The following is an 11598-nucleotide window of genomic DNA, read 5'->3' on the forward strand; positions in this document are numbered from 1 at the left end:
CATATTACAAAAATAAATCTAGCCAAAAGATTTATACTCACCACTCAGCAATGTTTCTGCAGGTCTTTTTGCACTGTTTCTAATTACTGAGTTATTCTGAATGTGGGTAAAGCAGAAGAGTTTGCCTAAAGGCTTGGCTTGACATCCTTAGAACAATATCCCCCTTATTGTCCACCTCGGTGACCCGTTCCCACTCCTCATTCCCTTTGACCTCTCTTGACCACCATTCATTCCTGAAACTCTCTTCTTTCTTCATGTCACAGACACTGCCCATGCCTGGTTCTTTCTCAGCTGCCTCTCTCTGTGCGACAAGCTTCCAGTTGTTGTTTAGCCTAACAGGAATGCTTTGTGCAAGGCTCACCCTGGTTTCTTTGCCCTTTTCTTTTTCACAGGCCCCAAATGAAATGCATTTACTCCTGACTTCCATTACTGGTTATTACATCCTATATTTCAAGTCCAAAGGCCTGTCGCCCTTAGATATCAGTCACGACCACTTGAATGTTCTCAAACTGTTTAAAAATTGAATTCCTCTTTTTCCCACACCAGCCCCTCTTGGCCTTCAAAGTTGACTTCCCTTTCCAGGCATCCTAATGGATTCATTGTATAGCTTCCTCCTCTGGCCATTTTGCTTACATCCTGCGTATGGCTCCTTTGCTGCACTAGCACCCAAGCTCAGTAGTTTTGACATAACCTATAGGGTCTACAAAGTCAGTGTTGACTAGATAGCCCTGCACAGAACATGATTCCTGACCTCCATCTAGCCGATAGCTCTATCCTAACACTAAGTGGCTTATTTTTAAGCTGTTTGCATACTTTCCCCCAATTAGACCCTAGGCTTCTTTAGAATAGAGTCATGTCTTATTTGTTGTTGGTTTTCTAAATCTCTATTCCTAACACAGAACCTAGTACACAGTATTTACTCAATAAATATTGGTGAATTGTTTTGAATTTCCCCTAGAAAATTTTAGAATCATTTTTTTTACCCTTCCTGCTTCATATCCTAGATCAAATCTCCAGCCACCCACCTCACCCCTCCTCCACCGCCCCCCCCCCAAAAACAAAACAAAACAATTCTTGGTTGCATTAGATTGTTTGCAATAATTTCCTCTCCTTCTTTCCATGGCCTTGGTTAGTCTGCCCAGATACTGACTCTGGGCTGGCCCATGTTACTTTCTTTGGCCAATGGGACAACAGCCAACATGATGCAAGAGGACATTTGAAGAGTACTTGGTCACTAGGACTTGCCGTTTCTTGCTGTACTTGGAACCTTGATGCCACCAGATGAATAAGCCAGGATACCTGCTGGATGATGAAAGACACGTGGCTCTGATAACCCCTTAGTCCAGCCAAGAGCCAGATATGTGAACAAAGCCATCGGATGCTAGCTGACTCTACATGAGAAAGCTCTACTCCATGAATGAGCTCAGCTGAGACCAGCAAAAAGAACCACCCAGATGAGCCTAATCCAAATTGAAGACCCACAAAATCATGAGCTAATAAACCATTTTGTTTTAAACTAATATGTTTGTATTTGGGAGTGAGGAGGGGGTGTATAGAGTATAAACTAGCTACTACATTGGTCTTCTTCATTTTAAATAGCTCTAAGATTTGTGTCTGAATCTTTATCCCCAAACCACCAATGCATTGTCCATCGCCACTTTATTCTCTACCCTCATACGTTATACTAAGATAACACACCAACTTGTCTTCTTGCTCCTAGATTCTATTCAGGTATGTAAAACACTTCTGTCAAATTAATCTTCCTGAAACTTTTCTTTTATCATATCTGATCAATGATAAATAAAGACACCTTATTTCCTAGATACAAAGCCCACTTCATTTCCTAAATACCTATTTTTTTACCCAAAATATCCATCTTCATCCTTAAATCATTATAAGACAAGCTCCACGAGAAATGAGTCATAGAATAATTTAATATAATCTTACAGCTTCCTGTTACAGATGAGGAAACTCTCTACCCTATGCATGCCCCACTACTGTATTTTGGAAGCATAGATTTCACAGGTTCACAGCTAGAGAGGATATGTGCCTCTGGATAAGTCCTATCTCGAGTCTCACCCATATCTGATTTAGATGATGTTTTGGACCTTGGACTTTAGAGTCGATGTTGGAATGATTTAAGACTTTGGGGGTTACTGGAATGGAATGAATGCATTTTGCCTACAAGAAGGATATGGATTTAGGGAAGCCAGGGGTGGAACGTTATAAACTGAATGTTTGTGTGTCCCCCCTTTCCCCAGATTCATATGTCGAAGCTTTGTGATGTTGTGTCTTAAAAAACTAGATATAAATATAGATATAGATATAGATTTTTTTGGTCATTCAGAAGACCACATATATTTGTAATCTCACATATATTTGGTCTTTGTCACTTTCTCTCACCCTCTGTCACTCTTTCCTTTTGCCATGTGAGGAGATGGCAAGACAGCCATCTGAATCCAGGAAGAGAGCTCTCAGCAGAGCCTGAGCATGCTCGTACCCTGATCTTGGACTTCCGGCCTCCAGAATGGTGAGAAGATACATTTTTGTTTGAACCACCCAGTCTGTGGTATTATATTATGGCAGCCTGAGCTGACTAAGACAATTTTTCAATATCCACAAGGCAAGAATCACTTGCACCTCTACCAAGCAAAATTAATTTTTATATCTATGGACAAGAATCCCTTGCATTACCATCAGTTTTCTGCAACTTACAGAGTTGTAAGTAGCTCAAAGATGATGAAAGGCACAGATAACACCGAAAGTTGCACAACACAGAATACATGGTAATCCCTCCTGCCAATTTCAAACTCTACCATAAGTTTCCCTGACATATCTAAAGAAGCAACTGTAATTGCCTCTTTACCTCTCCTAACTGCGTTTACCTCTTCTGCTCTGAAGTTATTCCATAGAACACCTGCTGTCACCTCCTTTGATTAAGTCTCCTTTATTCAAGCATAGGCATTATTTTGTCTTTTATTATAAGTGCAACCAAGAGTTCATACCCATACCAGCCTACAGGAACATGCAAAAGTCAGAGTCACAATGACGTTATCACCACACCCCTCTTGGCCTCTAGTCTTCACCAACAAAACCTAGAAATCTTCAAGCCCCTGCCTGTTGTGTTAAAGGATCCCGGCTGCTTTGTCGTTGAGCTCTGCTACTGGTGATTGTTCTCATCAAGGCCAACTCAAGGCATCAGGTTCCCTTCCAGCTTTGACCTTGTAGCTCCCTGGACACCTCGGATCTTTCCATTTCAGTCACCTCTGCTGTTGACACCTTCCTGGGGTCACCCAGGTTGTCATGCAAAGCTGCTTATTCTGTTCTGCCAGTACCTCACTGACAAACAAGGAAGAAACGAATGAAAGTGAAAAGAGCTATTATTTATTGAGCTCCTGTGATATGCCAAGCCTTTAGGTACTTTACATTTTTTTTTTAATCTTATGCCATTTTTGTTTTTGCTTTGGTGGTTAAAAGTAAATTATATCGCCCCTAAAAGAATCTCTAGAATATAATACCAGTTTTCTATATGCCCCAAATAATCACATTTAATAAAATTAATAATCATTTAATAAAATTAATAATGTCTTAATAGTATCTAATGCCTCATCTAAATCTAAAATTTTCCAGTAGTCAAAGAAATGTCCTTTACAGTTCGTTATACAACCAGGATCCAATCTAAGACAGCACAACTAGTTGTCATGCTCCTTTAATTCTCCTTAATCTAGAAAAAAAATAGCCCTTTCTTTCTTTGCTTCCTCACAGTATTTGTTTAACTTGTGTGTCTATCTTCTATCTTTCCTGGAAACTGGAAGTGCTATAGTTTTGACTCAAGTTAAAACTTTTTGGCCAGATGGAATATATCATCAGAGGACACCTAATCATCTTTGCCCGATCATTAGGGTTGCTAATATTGCCTAATTTTTCCACCCTCCCGATGAGGCCCCCTGCAGTTTACAAAAGACTGGGCTACATTTGCCTTATGTTTATTTCCATAAGATAACCTGCAGTCTTGCTCAACAAAATGCTTCAGCAACCCATCTACAAATTAACACTTTTGAACATTTCCTTTTGAAAACAAACTACCTGTAGTGAATTTTAATTAAAGATGGACCTTTGCCTCACAGGGCTTGCTTTTGCTTCTCCAGAGGCCAGTGATGACCCTCCCCTGCCAACAGGACATCTTGGCCACAGCTCTGCCAAGGATGAAGGCCGCAGTTCCAGGTTCAGGTCTCTGAGGAACCTTTCCACAGTCCCTTCACCTTTCCTCTCACAAACAGCTTTCCAGCCTTTCTTTACCTCTCTGTTTCTTCTCTGAACCCCTCGTGTTTTATTTCCCTCAGGGAGCCCTCAAGTGAACACAATATCCCTAAGCAAATACTCAGATCCTTCATTGCATTTCAAGTGTGAGGATATTAGGAATTAGCGATTGTAAAATAGATTTACAAATTTGAATCAAGAAACTTAAATTCATAGGAACATTTACCCTAAGGACACATGAAAAGTTGGCTTTCAAGGGTTATCTTAAGTATGTCTTCATCTTCAGAATTATCTTTCGGGGAATCAATAATGATGATATGATGGTGAGAAAAGTCACTGTAACGACCATCCCAGTAATGCTCCACATAATGAGCTGCGTGAACCAGAAGTCAAGTGTGATTTAAAGTCTCCCTGAAACCCAGAAGACCTGCAAATCTGAGTGCAACCTGCTTTTCACAGAAAGGAAATAACCTTTGGGTGTCAAGTTGAGAAACTTAGTCAAATATACTAATTATATTAACAGTACAAAGCAAGGCATATCGAGGTGGGGCAAGTCCATAAAGCCTTGGCTGCGGGAGAGGGGTTATTGGAGGTGGTTCATTTGCATGAAAATTGATTTAAATCCTTAAGTAATTTCCCCTAAAGCAAAGCAGGGATAAGAGAATACAACTCTCAAGCAACTAAGGAAACTTGGTGTTTCTCTCACCTACAATGAGGCAGACCCCAACCCTTTACAAAGGCAGATCCATGCCAGCGGGCCACATAAATATATTTATTTATATTTGAAGATCTTTCTTAGAAGAGGCAGTAAACTCATTTTATGAACTTGCAGGACAGATCACAGGTACTAGTATAGGGAGGCAGGTTTCACCGTAATGTCAGGAAGAATTATTTTTATTATGGCAAAATGCATATAAACTTGTCATTTTAACCATTTTCAACTGTACAGTTGTGGCATTAAGGACATTTACAGTGTCGCGCAACCAGCACCACCACGCATCTCCAGGACTTTTTCATCCTCCCAAACTGAAACTCTGAGACACATTACACAACAAATCCTCATCCCTCTCTCTCCCCAGCCCCTGGTAACCGCCATGCTACGTTCTGTCAGTACAATTTCTGCGACTACTCTAAGTACCTCCTGTCCATGGTCTGTACATCTGTCCTTTTGCATCTGGCTTGTCTCACTTAGCACAATGTCTTCACATTTCACCTATGTTGTAGCGTGTTTCAGAATTTCAGTTTTTTACTAAAGCTACATAATGCTTCCTTGTACGTAGATACGCCTCATTTTGTTTATCCATTCATCCCCAGATGGACATTGGGGTTGTTTCCATCTTTTGGCTCCTGTGAATCATGCTGTCATGAACATAGGTGTACAAATATCTGTTAGAATCCCTGCCTTGGAGCCAGCTGAGTGACTCGGTTGGGTAAGAGCTCACTCAAAAGTGCGAGAGCTCCAAGCAACAGGGTCGCCAGTTCGATTCATGGCCCGAGTTGAGCTGCCAACAGGTGGCAGGATGGCTCAGCTAAAAAAAAAAAAAAAATAGAATCCCTGCCTCCAGTTATTGTGGGTATATACCCAGAAGTGGAATTGCTGGATCATACAGTAATTTTACTTTAAAATTTTTGAGAAATTGCCATAATGTTTTCCACGGTGACTGCACTATTTTTCATCCCCACCAGCAATGCACAAGGGTTCCAATTCCTCCACATCCTTGTCAACACTGTTGCTTTCTGCTTTTTCATCATAGCCATCCAAATGGGTGTGGAGGAAGAGTTTTTATAACGAGCCCTGCACCGCAGTGGGACAAGCTGTCTCATGGGACAGGGGCTGATGTGTGTGCTCTACCAAAGACTGGAGAGATTGGTATGTTCACCTGCGCAAGGTGTGCACTGTCCAGGTATGTCTGATCTCCAGGGGAGGAGGAGCTGAAATTCAGCACACGTTTCGCATTCTAAGGTGTGAACCCTGGTGTAGAGCTGCCTCTTCTGGGAAGAAACAATACCTTTTTCTTCCCTGAAAATATTGTCAGCTTACCAAGCCATGTGCTTGAAGGGGCCCCTTTTTTCTTTTCTTTTTTTTAAATGCAAACTGACGCACGTACAAAAGCTACTGGTTATCCTGGCTGTCTGACTCTTCAGCATGGAGATGCTGTAGATAGAACAGATTCATGATGATACCTAGTCTAATTGGACTAGATGGTTATTAAGGCCCCTTTCAATGGTGATACTCTGTGGATCTCTTTGATGGTTTTACACAATGCCCCCCATCCCCAATTTTTCGCCATTCCACGCATTGACAGATGGAGTCCATATCCCCTCACCTTGAATCTGGGATCTGTGACTGCTTAACTATTGAAATATGCAAAGGTGACACTGTACCACTTTCCAGCCCCAGACCTTAAGAAACTGGCAGCTCCCACTTCCTGTCTCTTGGGACACTCCTCCTTGGAACCCAGCCACCACGCTGTGAGGAAGACTAAACCACTTTGTAGAGGGACACACATGGTGAAAAACCAACATTCACTCACCAAGTCAGTGAACTATATTGGAAGTAGAGCCTCCAGCCCCAGCAAAGAGGAGCTGTCCCAGCCAAGACCCAGCCAAATTGCAGATTGATGAGTCAAGTAAATGACTCTGGTTGTTTTAGGCCACTACCATTTTAAGGTGATTTCCTTTAGCTACAAAAGATAACCAGAACTGTCTGAAACATCACGTGATCAGGGCTCCAAACTCACATTTCCACGCTATGCCTCCCACCAGCCTTGCATTGAAGGAGCCCGAGGCAGGGCCTTCTCTAAGGAGCCCTGGATGTTTCCTCGTCTCAGCATTGGCCTTCGTCCCTCATCTCCTCTCTCCCTCCCCGATTTAGAATACAATCTCTGTCATGTGAAGATGCCGAGACCCACCTTCTGTGCCTTTGTACCCTCATTGTTTGGGTTTCTTGAGGAAATCATAGGTTTCTCTCAGCCACACACGGGACCCTTCCACAGACTCTCAAGGGTTCCCGATTGCCCTGGGCTAGCCGGACGTACATAGCCTGAAGGTGCTGGCTTCAAGGGACAAGGCAGAAGCAAAACGTATTTGATCCAGTAAACTGCTGTCCACCTTGGCTCTTTAACTTTCTGTGAGGTTAAAAGGGAGCATACAAGCCAAGCAAAGGGGCAGGGAGCACAGGAGAAACCACGATTGGACCCTGGGTCTGTCTGCAGAGGCTCCACCACAGATCAAATCTGCCTGCACCCTCTGGAAAGGGGGTGATGGGTTTCTCTGCAAGGCCTTCCTCACTTCTCAGGCTTGTCTGTTCAACTACCCTTCCCCCCTCGATTACCGCCCTCCCCCTGCCCTCCCCAATCTTCAATTCAGGAAGGAAACAGTTAAAAGACTCCTGCCCTTCAGGGCCTGGGAGGGGGCGGCAGCTTTGTGCTGTATAGTGGCTGCCTCCAGAGAGGGCTGGAAGGTTAGGACTTTCTGGCTGTCCCAGATTGGAGCAGAAGGTCTGGGAGCTTTTGGAGGAGACGGGGCGGACAGGCGGGAGGCGTGTTCCTCTGGAGTTTTCTTTTTCTTGCGAGTCCTCGCGCCCGCGAGTGCGCTCGCGTACAGTCATCCCTGTGGTCTGGCGACTGTGCACAGGAGGCGGAGAGGCTCTATCTCAGCCGGTGGCCGAAGCTGGGGGCTCAGGCAGACCTCCCCAGAGAAACGGTGCCCAGGAAGTTTTCCCAAGTCGAGGCAGCTGTGCAGCCCGGGCCGTCACGCCGGAGCCCGGCACCCACGCCACCCACCCTTGCGGGCTGTGCTTCCTTTCACCCAGGCGCTGCGCGAGGACCGCGTATCTGCCTGCGCCTGCCCAGCTCCACGGTCGGTGCAACTCTTTCGTCTCGGGGACCCGGGCGTGGGTGGGGGAGACGCCGCCTGGGCCCCTCGGCTGGGAAAAGAGGCCAGCGGGCAGCATTGTCTCCCAGCGCCCTGCACTTTAGGCGACCCTCCGCACAGGGGCTGGCACCCACCTGCCCAGGGCGCAGTGGCGTTGCGGGCGCCTTCCTGGGATGGAAGTGCCCCGGAAACGTTTGGGTTTGGGGAACTGATGGATAGCCCCTCAGCCTCCCCAGGCAAGATTCGGATTTTTAGTCGCAGGAAAACCCACAGTTCTCCCTGGGTCTCCCTCCTCCCCAGGCATGCACGAACTTTGTGGAGCCTCATGCCCTTGACGCAGGCTCCAAAGTGTACTTGTGAAGTGTGCCCCGCAGCCTTTCCTTACTCTCCTGCTTCTCCCGGTACCTCCGGGATTGCGAAGGGGAGCCGAGGGCACTCCGTGTGGGGGGCTGGTGTCCTGGAAAACTCCCAGGGCAGCTAGTTTGGAAACGGGCCTGTGGAGGTCTGGGCTTTGCGTTCTGGGCTGTCCTTTAAAGGGCACTTGTTGCCTTTCTCGTGCAGAAAACAAGGGCTGTTGCTAGATAATCAGCCCCTCTGTTTACACCATCCTAATGGCGTTCCAGATAGAGTTGGCGGCAGAGGGGGTGGGGTGGGAGGCATATGAAAGGCAGAAGCTGTCAATCAGAAGAGTCGCTAATGTCTTACCCAGCGGGCCAAACCAACGGAATGCTTGTAAAAAGTTCCTAGTTTTTGTGTGTGTTTTTTCCTTCCACTTGTAGATGTTTATGGCTGTGTGCCCCTCCCACCCTTTCCGTTTTAAGTGTTAACTAATTATGAAACACCTTGGCAATCAAGTCATGTCAACTGCCTGCTCTAAACTCATGCCATTTGGGGTAAGGCTGGAATTTTCAAATTACTAACTGCAGGTGAACTTTGATCCTGAGAGTCAGAGATGTTAAATGGTTGAAGCGTAAGCATAAGGATTCGGTACTCTTCTTAATGATAGCTTTTGAACTTCAGCAAATGCTTAGACCCCCAGGTAGAAGAATGCTGGATCTGTAAACCGTGGCCTTCAGGTCTGAACCTGAGATGCTCCGCTGGAGCTATGACTGATTATGACTGAGGATTCCAAGTGTGGCATGACTTAGATCCATCAAAATGAGCTGCAGGCTCACCCTTGGGAGGAACAGGCATTTGAGAGGCATCCTTTGTGTGGTTTTGGATTGTTCACCCAATGATAATATGGAATTCACATGCCTTTGCGAAGCATCCTTAGCTCTGCAGCTTAATCTGAGCTGATGGAGATGTCATCAGAAATGATCCCTCTGGTGGTGTCATTGTTGGGGGAGGAAAGAAAGTGGTTTTGATGGTAGTAGCTCACACTTCAATAAGAACCCACACAGCCTTGGCCTCCTTAACACCTGCTGTAGTCAGCTGACCAAGCAAACCAGCAAACTAGTGTTCAGACACTAGTGGTACCTTTCGTGAGTGGTGGAATACTCACAATAGCGAGGACAGGTCACGAAATATCCTCTTAGCTGACACTAATGGGCAAAGAGATATTCCATTTTCTGAAGAAAGCTTATCTCTCTCTTATTTTTAAGAAAACTATTGGTGAAGGTTCCATGCTGATTGGGAAACTGGGAGACATTAACCAGCACAAGACATTGAAGGATTTCTTTTTTCTCCCGTCTCTGATCTGGAGAGGAGGACAACAGTATGCTGTGTTCTTAGGGTCCTGGTCTCCACTGTAGAACAGAAATAGTGACATTTTGTAGGTCTGTCAATATGCAGTCACTCTGAACATAAGAAGCAGGAAAAAACTGCAAATTACTTGTAATTCAGTCCAGTCAGAACTGACGTACACAGTATGCCTTTACCTTAGCAAACTTGATATTTTTATCATTGATTTTTAATCATATTGGAGTGAGTTAAGTCCTATAAGCAAAGGAAAGTGAGGCATTTTACCTGCCCTGCCACTTCTTGGCCATGAAAACTTGACTTAACATCTTCAAGACTCACGAGTAAAATGGGGACACGGCTCCTGCCTACCTAGAGTTGTAAACCTCAAGTCAGATAACAGATACGTACGTAACAGAGTACTACTATCCACAAAATATTATTATTATTTCAGATTCCCGGAAAAAAAATCTCTGGAGAGGGCTGGAGTGTGTGGTATTTGTAGCTTATATTTACTTTACAACTCAAATAAATCTTATTATATTCTCATATTGACTAAACCTAAGCTTTATTGATTTCCCAAGATAACTGTCAAAATCCCTAAATGTAGTTAATACCAAACATGAATAGACTCAGAAAAAAGACATGATTCAAAAAAAATAAATTAACTAAATGTCATAGACACACACACACCACTGCATAAAGGAACTCATGGTCTTCGTTTAAAAATTCATTACAAACTCACAAAAAATAGACAAAATGCTTAACTGTGAGGAGCTATTTCTATTTACCTTTGCTTGTTGTGTTATCACCAACCTCCCTCATTTTTTTCCAACGTATTTTCTTTAAGGATTAAAGTAGCAACCTAGGCTTTTTGGGCAACAAGGACCACTTATTCTCTGCAAATGACAGAAACAAATGAATAAATGGTCTTTTGAAAATGCGTAACAACCCTTCTGCGTCGACTGCGTCACTGAAACTCTGGAAACTTCCTTAAAACATTTCAAGTGCTAAGAAGGCAGGCGAATGGGAGACAGTGTGGCCTGGTGGTTAAGAGCTCAGGCTCCGAGTCAGACTGACTTGCCTTGGAATCACAGTACTGCCATCCACCACCTGTGGCTTTCACAAGCTACTGGACCTTCCTGAACCTCTGTTTCCCTGTCTTTATAATGGAACTGTGGGTCTGCTTCACAGGGTCCTGGTGTAGACGGATGGCATCACCCACGTGGAGTGCTCAGCACCCTGACTGGGCATAATAAATGCAGCTAGATAGGATGTTTAAAAGAGAGCAGGAGATAGATATCCCTTGGAAAACCAAATGCTGGGTCTGGCCTGGGAAAATCAATCTGTCCCAGTTTCACTCACTGGCAAATACCGTGATGACAATTTCTGAGCAATGGAAAAGCCAAACACTTCTGTCAGAAAATGTAGATTGTACACATTAATCATCAAGGTTTTCAATAAAATCAGTATTTTATCTTTAACAGTTATACCATCTTTAATTGAAACTATGATTATTATATGTATTGATGGTGTTAACTTGAGTTCTAATTTTAAATTCACATTTTGCAACACTTTACATAGCAACCTGTGCTGAATTTTTCCCCATGTTTTTTATTCACCATGTGCAAAACAGCACACATTTTGGAATATTGGATTCTTAAATATAGAATTTGCCAATTTTATGCCTTAGCATTATGGAACTTTTACTCAGCATATAATGCCTTTTCCATTAATAAATGAAATTTTGTATCTCAACTCTTGTAGATTTTTGTAATTCAG

The 11598-nt window shown here is 43.9% G+C and overlaps 1 protein-coding gene across 1 annotated transcript in view; it reads left to right on the top strand.

The window, feature by feature from the left end:
* The first annotated feature begins 7635 nt into the window (after positions 1-7635).
* EDNRA (endothelin receptor type A) overlaps positions 7636-11598 on the top strand; it is a 49930-nt gene continuing 45967 nt past the window's right edge. The window contains exon 1 of the mRNA XM_019661362.1: positions 7636-8121. The gene's annotated coding sequence lies outside the window, so the exon portion shown is untranslated. The remainder of the gene's footprint in view (positions 8122-11598) is intronic.

This window comes from Hipposideros armiger, unplaced genomic scaffold (genome assembly GCF_001890085.2).
Source record: "Hipposideros armiger isolate ML-2016 unplaced genomic scaffold, ASM189008v1 scaffold_346, whole genome shotgun sequence".
Lineage (NCBI taxonomy): Eukaryota > Metazoa > Chordata > Mammalia > Chiroptera > Hipposideridae > Hipposideros > Hipposideros armiger.